The sequence below is a fragment of the Symphalangus syndactylus genome, chromosome 4 (genome assembly GCF_028878055.3).
Source record: "Symphalangus syndactylus isolate Jambi chromosome 4, NHGRI_mSymSyn1-v2.1_pri, whole genome shotgun sequence".
NCBI lineage: Eukaryota > Metazoa > Chordata > Mammalia > Primates > Hylobatidae > Symphalangus > Symphalangus syndactylus.
In genome coordinates, this window is record NC_072426.2 from 49,014,096 (window position 1) to 49,025,735 (window position 11,640).

The 11,640-nt window shown below is 37.6% G+C and overlaps 1 pseudogene; it reads left to right on the plus strand.

The window, feature by feature from the left end:
- The first annotated feature begins 10,386 nt into the window (after positions 1 to 10,386).
- LOC129480070 (transmembrane protein 248-like) lies at positions 10,387 to 11,417 on the plus strand (annotated as a pseudogene).
- The last annotated feature ends 223 nt before the right edge of the window (positions 11,418 to 11,640 follow it).

The following is an 11,640-nucleotide window of genomic DNA, read 5'->3' on the forward strand; positions in this document are numbered from 1 at the left end:
TAAGACTCTTGTGGATTACTGATAAAATTCAAAATTGAAGGGAACACTAAATTTCACATACAGGTTATCGGGAGGAATATTTCCATATTTTTTTCCAAATCAAGATCATAGGCTACCTGAATTCTAGGAGGGAGGCCAGACTGAAAACTCCTGCTTAATGAATCATCATTTTCTAAGATATCTATGTTACTCAGTTTTCACATTCTTCAATTATCTACCTACGTGTCTCTTTATAATAATGTTTTCTCTGAGCATCCTAGTAAAAAAGCACGTCTTTGTTTGCAATTTTTTTTTCTTTTAGACGGAGTGTCTCTTTGTCACCCAGGCTGGAGTGCAGTGGCACGATCTCAGCTCACTGCAACCTCCACCTCCTGTCCTGGGTTCAAGCGATTCTCCTGCCTCAGCCTCCCCAGTAGCTGGGACTACAGGTGTGTGCCACCATGCCCAGCTAATTTTTTGTATTTTTAGTAGAGACAGGGTTTCACCATATTAGCCAGATGGTCTTCATCTCCTGACCTCGTGATCCGCCTGCCTCGGCCTCCCAAAGTGCTGGGATTACAGACGTGAGCCACCGCGCCCGGCCATGTTTGCAATTTTATATACTCATTATTTTATTTTTCTCCATAACCCTTATTGACCTACCATATATTTACTCACTTACATATTTCCTGTCTCCCTAATGTCGTTTAAGTGCGAGAGTGTTTTTTTTTCTTTCAATCACTGCCATATTTCCAGCACCTAGAAAAGTGCTTGGCACACAGTAACAGTAAGCCATCAATAGATATTTGTCCAATGCCTTCGATGAATATGATTGTTTAGCATGACTTACAAAACTTTTTAAGAACTAATTTCTGATTATTTTTCTAGTCTCACCTTCCCTCCTTGACTCACTGTGCCCCAGCCACTGTTGTCTTCTTTCTGCTTTTAGGAGGAGCAAGTGCCATTCTGCCTCAAGACCCTAACCCAGGCATCTCAGTCTCTCCTGAGTGGTCTCCCTCCATTCCTTTTCAGCTCCACTTGGCCTAGTGAACTCCGACTCATTCTGCAAGTCCTAGTACACCTTCTTTAACAGTCTGCATGGGGCAGACTCTCACAGTTCACTCTATATTTCTTCCATGACACTCTTCTCAAATGTAACTAAAGGATTATTTGTATAATTTTTCCTTTAGCAGTTGTTTTTCAAACTAGACTACAGCTCACTGGAAGCAGGTCACTGAAATTTAGAAGTGTCCAACCAACATCTTTTAAATGAAATAAGTAAAGCAAAGATGTCACAGAGACAACTCTCTACAGATTCTTCTAAATGTAAAACTTGGAACACAGTAACAAAGTTAGTTGGCCTAGCTTGAGCAATCATTGCTTGCACCTGTTGTCTTTGAATTACATTCTAATGAGATGGCAGAAATCACTCATAAATATTTATGAAGACAAAGAATTTGGCACAAACTAGCACTGGGCTCCAAACTTTAAGTGATGTTATTTCTTGTTCAGTAGCTATCCAGTATCACAGCCACCAGTCCCATCCTAAAGTGCTGCCAAAAATTTGAACTCCAGAAGGAGTATTTTTCCCTCTAGCTTGATTATAAAGCCTGAATTTAGATTCAACATTTTCGTATAATTTAATCTTAAGGGAAATAAGTTCTTTCATATTATCTTAAAACTGCCCATTTTCAGGAAACAAAATACTATGTAAGAGATATGTTACATATAAAAGTAAGCAGTGTAAATGAAAGGAAGGATACTTTCCTTCTCTTTAGTCCTACTGTTTACAATCATGGTTAGGACAGTGATGTTGGTTAGGACAGTGATGATGGACAGTGATGATGATGAACAGTGATGATGAGGATGGAGTGAAGAATATTCAATACAGACATGGGAGTTAAGGAAAAAATTGTAAAACCCAAAGTCAAACCAAGCTAACAAAATCAGCAATACCATTGGAATCCCCAATAAGTAAAAATTAATACATTTGAGGAGTAATTATAAACACAATTCTTCTCTCCAGAAAACACCTCCAGGTTCATTATCATCAATACAGACATTTTATTACATTTTTAGAATACTTTATTGTTATCTATCCAATTGTGATTAAGTCTTAGAGGATTTTTATGCCATGTTCCTGTCTTTATTAACTGTCACAAGACTATACCTCAGTGCTGGTATTTTGAAGGAAATATTGCAGAGTAGTTCAGGACTCCAGCTGTCATCAGTGCACAAGATGAAAGACCGGAACGTAATGTTAAGTGAGATCAAGTTGGTTATTCTTAATTTTAATGTCAGGTAATTATTTGAGCATAGAAAAGTAACTGAATTATAGTGTTGGCATTATTAGTAGGGAGTAATTTTCACTTCCATCTAACACTTTGGGAAATGAGGCAAATAACACAAGAATCTCTTGAAAGTTACAGAAATATTCAGAATTGTAAAGACATTTTCTTCTTTTCACAAATTTGGAGCCCGCTTAGAGAGCTTTATAAAGACAACAGCCTGCTCTTGAAATGGTTGCAAGCAAAATGAATTAAACCACTTAGAAGACAGAAATTATTTTAAAGAAATTACTCCAAAATGGGAGGAAGGTTAATTGGTGTATTCTTGAATTATTTTGCAACAGTTTATAGGTATTAATTTAAATTTTTCTATAATAAATAATGTACTCTATCACCATATCTAAGAAAGAGAAACTGATGAATGATAGAATTACACATGTCGAATTTTAATTCCACTGGACGTAGTAAAGTCATGACACTGTCTGTTGCACCAGAAGGAGGCCAGGGCTGGTGTGTTGCTGTGTTTACATGCACACATATAATTGCCACTGGCCGTTGTTCAATGCACTTTCTACAATGCGATCACTGAACAAGAATTAATTCTATTCTGTATACTCCCTCACACACACGCACACACACATGGGTTCACAAAGCTAGTTTTGAGGAAAGTCAGAATATAATTTCTGCGATAACATATCTACACTGAACAATATAAACCACCAAATTTGACAGCAATAGCGGAAAAGTGATAATTTCTAGTAGAATAACAATATTTATAAAAAAATCCTTTGGTTTGCCTTGATTTCAAAAAAAGTGCACATAGAGATTTTTGTTTTGCAAGTCCAATCATAAGTGTTGTTCACTTGTGCCCATCTACATTAAATACATTTTTCTTTATCTGGTTAAAAACCAATTGCAAAACCACTGCTTATCAAAATTAATATCTGAAAAATCAAACCAGTAATCTGCCTCACTGGCTTCAATATATTCAATTAACATAAATGTTTCATGTTCTATGTGGCAGGTAGTTTTCTACGCAACAGGAATACCTCTGTAAGAGTCAGGGAGAAGAAAATTTATATTAGAACAATATGGAATGCCTTTGAGGAGCAAACAATAGAAGCAATTCAGAAGAGGCTGTGATTAACTTGTCTCAGGAAGGGAAAGGAAGGGTTCATAAAGAAGCCTACATTTGCATATGTTTCTGGAAAAGAGTATATATTGTCTAGGTAAAAATAATGAGACAGCATCAAGGCTTAAGAAACATGACATTGTAACATCTCCCCTATACCAAGATCATAAAGTAACCTCCACATATGCCAGAAGGGCATATATATATATATATAGAGAGAGAGAGAGAGTATATATATAGAATAGAGAATACATATATAGAGACATGTCAGAGAATACATTATGAAACATGAATATACATTAAATCAGCTATGCACTTTTCAAAAGAAACAAAAATAAACCACCATACTATTTATTCTATGACAATATAAACAACAAAGCAACTGCATAAAGAAAGACACTTAACATTCAAATAAGCTATGAACATCTTTTCATCCTATTTGAATACTGCTGCCTCAGTCTGTGCTGGCTGCTGGTAGGTCAGGGACAGAGGGTTGCATAGACACCATGGAGGGCCTGCTAGCCCCACTCTGAGGCTACTTCAGTCTAGACGAACACTCAGGTAGAGAGAAAGGGCACAGAGTGGTCAAAACGCACAAATAGGTAGCTTCAAGTATCTCTCAAGCATTGAAACTATTTCTGACAAAGATTTCACTGGGGTAGATGACCTCTCTCAGGGTGAGAACAGGAAGGCAACGTCTGAGAAACAAGGGACTCAGCTCTTTCTTTCAGCTGAGCTGTTTCCTCAGTGGCTTTCATTAAACATTAGCTAATTTTTGAGTTTGTTTTCCTGAGTAAGTAATTTAAACTAAGGAGAGAATCTGTGCAAAATAGGAAGGATCGGATGTGACTGTGTGGGGAAGACAGAAGAAAGAGGTTGCAATTGCAGGGAGATCTTAAAGGGGTAAAACTAAAAGAATTTGAGAGAGAGAGAGAGAGAGAGAGTGTGTGTGTGTGTGTGTGTATGTGTGCGTGTGTATCTATTTTCGAAACAGTCTCGCTCTCCTTGCCCTGGCTGGACTGGAGTGCAGTGGTGTGATCAAGGCTCACTGCAACCTCAACTTTCTGGGTGCTGGCATTCTTCCCACCTCAGCCTCCCAAAGACCTGTGACTACAGTCATGTACCACCATGCCCAACTAATTTTTGTATATTTGTAGAGACAGGGTCTCACTATGTTGCCCAGGCTGATCTTGAACTCCTGGGCTCAAGTTATCTGCCCTCCTCAGTCTCCCAAAGTGTTGGGATTATAGGCATGAGCCACTGTGCTCAGCCCAGAATGTATTTTATAAAAGTTTATGTTAAGGGGGGTTGAAATATTTGGTAAAATCTACATGACTTTAAAATCTACATAACTTACTGTGGTTAGATTGTTGGTTTTCTAACAAGTTTTTGTATTAACTTCAATGAATGTGGAGCAAGAACTGTGACTACTTATGATAAGCCAGGCAAATATAGATTCTAACTGTATTTTGTAAAAGAAGCATTATGTTATTTATTGAAAAAAAATATTAGCTGTGAATGAAACTGAACATTTGTATGTGAAGCTTTTACTAGAATAGCTAAAGAAAATAAACTAAATCCCTCGTTGTCTAGGATATAATTAAACAAAGTTGAATTATAATGATAAGAAATTCCCATTTTAGCTATTTTTTGGTGGGATGCAAAGATTTCTTGCATTTTTTTGTAGAAGGAGCTATAATAATGTCATATGTAGCCAATAAATATTGTCAAAAATATCCATTTTACTTTGTTTGAATCACAGTAACTTCATGTTGAGTGCTTACTATGTGCTTCTAATACAATGCTGCAGTTTTGCCCCTGTCCAGATATTTAATGGGAACTTTAAGATATGGCAGTCCTGCCAGCTCCAAAGAAGTGCTGGACTTTCACTGTCTCATTTCATCCTCACTCTGTGACTGTGAGGCAGGTTCTGTCATCCCACTCTATAGATGCAGAAACTGACATGCAGGAAAAGTAACTAATATGCCTTAAGTCCTAGAAAGGCATGAGTGGCTGAGTCAGGATTCAAAGCGCAGCAGTTGCTCTAGTTTACATTCTTGTTGCAACAATGCTGTGTCCAGATCCAAAGTCAACTTGTGATGGGAAGGAGTGCCCTGGAGAGGAGTCAGCCAGGGAAGTGGAAGTAAAATTCAAGACTGACTCACACAGATGTGAGGCCTTAGGAAAGCTGTTTAATAGTCCTGTGATTTAGATGCAAGTATCAGCATTCTTCCAAAGTTTAAATGAAGTTGCAAACGTAAAATGAAGTGTTTTTTTTTCTCCTAGTAAATGCTAGCTCTTCCCTACACAAAGTGACACGTATAATTTCACCCAAGCTACCTATAGACAAATATTAAGATTCAATTATAGGTTAATATTTTACAATAGAAATCTGACCTCTATCTATTTTCCTTTTGTTTCATATTTATGCATTTATGTACTCAGGTGCTTTTTATTCATCCTTTTTGGGGATTCCAAGCTTGTTACTGCCAAGGTGATCATATTCTGAGAGAAATAACTCTAAAAAGGTAATTCTTGAAAATGTTTTTAAGACTTCCTTTAGATTTGAGTTCTTTTTCTAATTCAAGGAATTTTGCTGCTACTGTTTCCATTTCACTGCTTTGTTGTCTCCTTGACTTTACCTATTCACTTACTATACTGTAAAACTAAGTTGTAGCTGGCTGTCTCTGCTTATACAGAAATCCCATGACTCCACTCCTGTTGCTTTCAGTTTCCCGGTGTTGCACTAAATTCTGGTTTCTGGCTGCCTTTATTCCTCCCTACATGTTTTTGAGGTACAAACCCCAAGTACAGTATTATCTTCATATCTGTCCCAGCCTGATTCTTAGCTCTGTCTGTTTCTCGCTCCCTAAGTGGGCTGCCAGGAGAGCATTCCTCTGCCTTATGATTTGGGCAAAAGGCTACCTATGCCATAAGAAATAATGTACTCATTAAGGCTTTTTCCTCTATTCTTTTCCAAAGATTCTGTGGCTTCTGGTGTTTTCTGAGCCACAGTTCTCAGTACATTGAAGATGGGTTTAATTCCAATTACTATTTTAATCTCCAATCTTCCCTTTTACTTTATTTAACACATTTTATCATTGCCCCTTTAGAGATCTGTTATATTAACACTAAGGTTTTCTTCAAAATACAGTTGGCCCTTGAATAACAGGGATTTTCACAGCGCAGGACCATTTATACACAGATCTTTTTCAACAAATATATTAGAAAATTTTCAGGAGACTTGAGAAAATTTGAAAAAACTCACAGATAAACCTCATAGCCTAGAAATAACTAAAAAAAAAAAAATAAAAAGTTAGATATGTCATGAATGAGTAAAATATATGTAGATATTATTCTATTTTATCCTTTACTACCATAAAGTACACAAAAATCTATTACAAAAGTTAAAATTTATCAAAATTTATACACACACTTATTGAAAATACATGACCTCATTCACAGTCCAGAGAAATGTAAACAAATGTAAAGATCCAGTATTAAATCAAAACCACATAAAATTAACTGCAATACATACTGTACTACTGTAATAATTTTGTAGCCACCTCTTGTTGCTATTGCAGTGAGTTGAAGTGTAGTGAGTATCTGCTGAAAACACCTTGTGATGTTAATCATCTCTATGTGAGCAGTTCCTCACTACAGTAAACTGTTTATCACAGTAAAAAGAGATCTCTCATTATACTCATATATTTGCCACGTTTAGTGCAGTATCAGAAACCTTAAATAACATGATAGGACCCAAAATAAAGTGCCATTAGTGATGCAGGAAGTTCTCCCAAAAGCAGAGAAAAGTCATGAAATTGCAAGAAAAAAGGTTAATTGCTTGACATATACTTTAAATTGAGGTCTGCAGTTGTGTTTGCCTGCCATTTCAAGATAAATGAATCCAGGGTAAGGATCATTGTTAAAAAAAAAAAAAAAAAAAAAAGAAAGAAAAAAGATACATGAAGCCCTTTCTACAGCTACGACAGCAGGTGAACAAACCTACTTTTTGCAAAATATCTTATTATCTTATATTGAAAATGTAGCTTTTATGTGGATACAAGATTGCTATAAGAAACGCTCTTTCTTTATAGCAATAAGATAGAGTCTTTAGACTTTAATATGGTTAAAGCCTAGGTAGACTCTAACATGATTTGATAAAAAACGAAGTCATTTTATGACAAAGCAAAAGGAAAGTGTAGACTCTAAAGCTGGATTTAATGCCAGCAAAGAATGATTTAATAGTTTTAGAAAGAAGTTTGGCTTAAAAAGTATCAAAAGGAGAAGCACTTTCTATTGACCAAGAGATAGCAGATGAATTCCCATTAAGACAAGCATTTCTAGTTCTAGATCCCTGAGGAATTGAACAATGAGAACACATGGACACAGGAAGGGGAACATCACACACTGGGGCCTGTTGTGGGGTGGGGGGAGGGGGGAGGGATAGCATTAGGAGATAATACCTAACGTTAAATGGCGAATTAATGGGTGCAGCACACCAACATGGCACATGTATACATATGTAACTAACCTGCAAGTTGTGCACATGTACCCTAAAACTTAAAGCATAATAAAAAATAAAAAAAAAGAAAAGCATTGAGGAGAAAAGATATTGAACTGAAGGGGATTTTAATGTAGACAAAAGTACCCTATTCTGGAAAAAAAATGTCTTAAAGGATATTAATAAGGAAGAGAAGTGAGCACTAGGATTTAAGGCAGAAAGGGATAGGTTAACTCTACTGTTTTATGTAAATGAAGTTGAGTTTATGATCAGGACTGACCTTTTATATAAAGCTGCAAACCCCCAGGCCTTGAAGAGAAAGATAAACACCAGCCACTAGTCTTTTAGTTTTACAACAAAGAGACCTGGACAAGAACCGTTCTTCTGGATTGGTTCAATTGATGCTTTGTCCTTGATGCCAGAAGGTACCTTTCTTTTTTTTTTTTTTTTTTTTTTTTTGAGCCAGAGTCTCACTGTCGCCCAGGCTGGGGTGCAGTGGCGCGATCTCGGCTCACTGCAGGCTCCGCCCCCCGGGGTTCACGCCATTCTCCTGCCTCAGCCTCCCGGCTAGAAGGTACCTTTCTAGTAAAGAGCTGCGTTCTAGCATTCTTTTGATTAGAAAAACCCTTGGCCACTCAGAACCCCATGAGTTCAACACCAAAGGCATCAAAGAAGTCTAGTTGCCGCCAAACATATCTCTTATTCAGCTTCTAGATCGAGGGGTCATAAGGATTATTAAGGCTCATAATAAATGGTACTCTATAAAAAAGATTGTCAAAGCTGTGGAAGAGAAACACGATGGAGAGACCATGAGCCTGGAAAATTATGCCACGGAAGATGTCATCATTGTGATAGAAAAAGTCATGAAACTTATCAAGATCAAAGCAATAAATTTCTGCTGGAGAAATTTCTGTGACATCACAAGATTTACAACATAGCCAATCAAGGAAATCATGAAAGAGCTTCTGGATATATTTTTTAAAAAGTAGGGCGGAAAGGGTTTCAAGATGTGGATCTTACAGAAATTCAAGAGCTAATAAACATCACACTGGAGGTATGAACAGAAGGAACTTGATGGAGATCAGTATTTCCAACCCAGTCCCAGGTGATGAGAAAGAAGTCATAGAAGAAGCAGTACCAGAAAACAAATTGACATTAGACAACTTGGCAGAGAGTTCTGATTATTTAGGGCTGCTTTGGACTTCTTTTACAACATGGACTTTTCTATATGAGTGCTAAAACTAAAGTAAAATGGTGTAAAGAGTATTGGTACCATGAGAAACATTTTTAGAGAAATGAAAAAGAAAAAAGTTAGAAATTACAATGTATTTCCTTAAGGTTACACATAGTATACCTAATTCTCCTGCCTATTCTTCCACCTCCTTCACCTCATCCACCTCTGCCACTCATGAGACAGCAAGACCGACGCTTTCTTTTCCTTCTCTTCCTCAGCCTATTCAGTGTGAACACAACCAGGACGAAGACCTTTATGATGATCAATTTATTTCCTCTTATTGTACAGTAAATATATTTTCTCTTCCTTATGATTTTCTTAACACCATTTTCCTTTCTCTAACTTAATTTGTGAGAATACATTATATAATACATACACATAATATGTGTTAATCGACTGTGTTATCAGTAAGACTTCTGGTTAATAGTAGACTATTAGTAATTAGGTTTGGAGGAGTCAAAAGTTGTTCATGAATTTTCAACTGAGCAGAGGGTCAGCATCTCTAACCCCTATGTTTTTCAAGGGTCAACTGTAAAGTAATATTGAAGCAATTATATAACCAATATTTTAACCAAAAGTTTCAGTTAAGGTACCCTAAGCAACCAACGTGTTTACCAAAAATCTCCTTTTACAAAGATTTTATAAATTGCAAGGACATTACTATTGTTTTAGTGATGGAGACCACAAGAAAAATTTCTCTCATATCTTGGAATTAGGAATCCCACATTGTACTTTGCTGGTGGCACAAATAAGATTTCAACTTTTGAACATTCTGACGTAAATCATGTTTCTTTTTTCACATTACCTGTTTAGAAGGCTTTGAGATAAAAACGTGATCTACATCTAGCACGTGAATGGAATTTAATAAACTGTCTTTTGTGCATCTCATCATATTACATCTTAATTTTCTATCCTACTATTTTCTATCCTACTGTAACCCTATGTCTCATATTCCTTACTTAACTATCTTGTCCTGCATACATCTTAGCCTCTATTAAAACTTTCTAAAATATAACAGGTTATATCCACTACATTTAATTAAAGACATTCAACAAAGGAATTTCTGTGGGAAAGTTCAAGATTGAGCAATTTTTAAGAATATTTAAATGTGGTTACAGGAGTCAAGCAGACCCCCTGTTGCAGCTTCAGGAGCTCGGCTGGTCTCTGGTCCTCACCTTGGCCCTATGGACCCGGTAGGACATTGCCCCCAGCACACTGGGGAGCCTGGTGCCCAGTGGCCCTGGGACTGATGCACACCATTGAGCAGCTGGCTGGCTGGGCCCGCAGGCACACAGGTGCCAGCCAAGTTTGGGTGGAGCTTATCAGAATAATTTTTAACATCAACCCCCTGGAGAATCTGAAGGTATACATCATCGGTCAGCCTCCTTGGTGGTCTTTGTGATCATTGTGGGCACCATGGCATAGCTTTCCCAACCCTGGACTGTTTCTTCAAAATCAAGGAGATTAAGTCATCAGAAATGGCAGAAGATTGGAATAATTTTCCACTATGGTTTAATGATTTGGACTTGTGTGCATCAGAAAATGAAACCTTAAGCCATCTCAAAAATGACACCAAAACTTTAGGAAGCATAATGACCATGCAGGCCAGAGCATCTCCAGAGCATCTACCAGGTCTTCCCAGGCCCTGGAGGATTCAGGCCCAGTTAACATCTCGGTCAAAATCACCCTAACCCTGGACCCACTCAAATTATTTGGAGGGTACTCTCATGGCATCACTCATCTGTATTCAGACATTTTAGGTCATCAGATTGGACTTTCCGACAGAGAAGCCTATGAAGAGATAAATACTACCTTTTCTCTGCCTGCAGCTTGGACATCAGATAGCTGTGCTCCTGATGGTCACCATGAGCAGATGGTGTTCACAGCCTGCATGACCATCATGGACACCCCGGGTGTGTTCCCCGTCACTGTGCAGTCACCACACTGTGTTTCTGACACATACAGCAATGCCACAGTCTGGTGCAAGATCTTTAGAACTGACAGAAAGGCCAACACAGAATACGCTCAAGATTACAGTCTTTTCTGGTGTTAGAAAAGGCCCATTGAAAAAGGCTATCATGCTTTTAATACCAAGCATAAGTTATTGCTCCAGATGATGACTGTTCATTAATAAATTTGCATCTCAGGCATACCAGTTACTTCCTCCTCACGATGGTGATAATAGTGTTTTGCTATACTGTTATCAAAGGCAGACCCAATAAACTGTGTCAGAGCAATCCTAAATATTATCCTGAGAAGACAGCTTTGGCTGAAACCTAATCCCACAGTTTCTTGTCTTCTGAGAGAGTCTGAGAGAACTATAATCCTTGCCTGTTGAACCCAACCTGAGCCTGGACACTCGGTAATACATTATCTTGCAATGTTGGGTTATTCCAGCCAAAGGCATTTCAAGTGCCTGTAACTTATTTGTATGTATGTATGTATTTATTTATTTATTTTGAGACGGAGTCTCACTCTGTCGCCCAGGCTAGAGTGCAGTGGT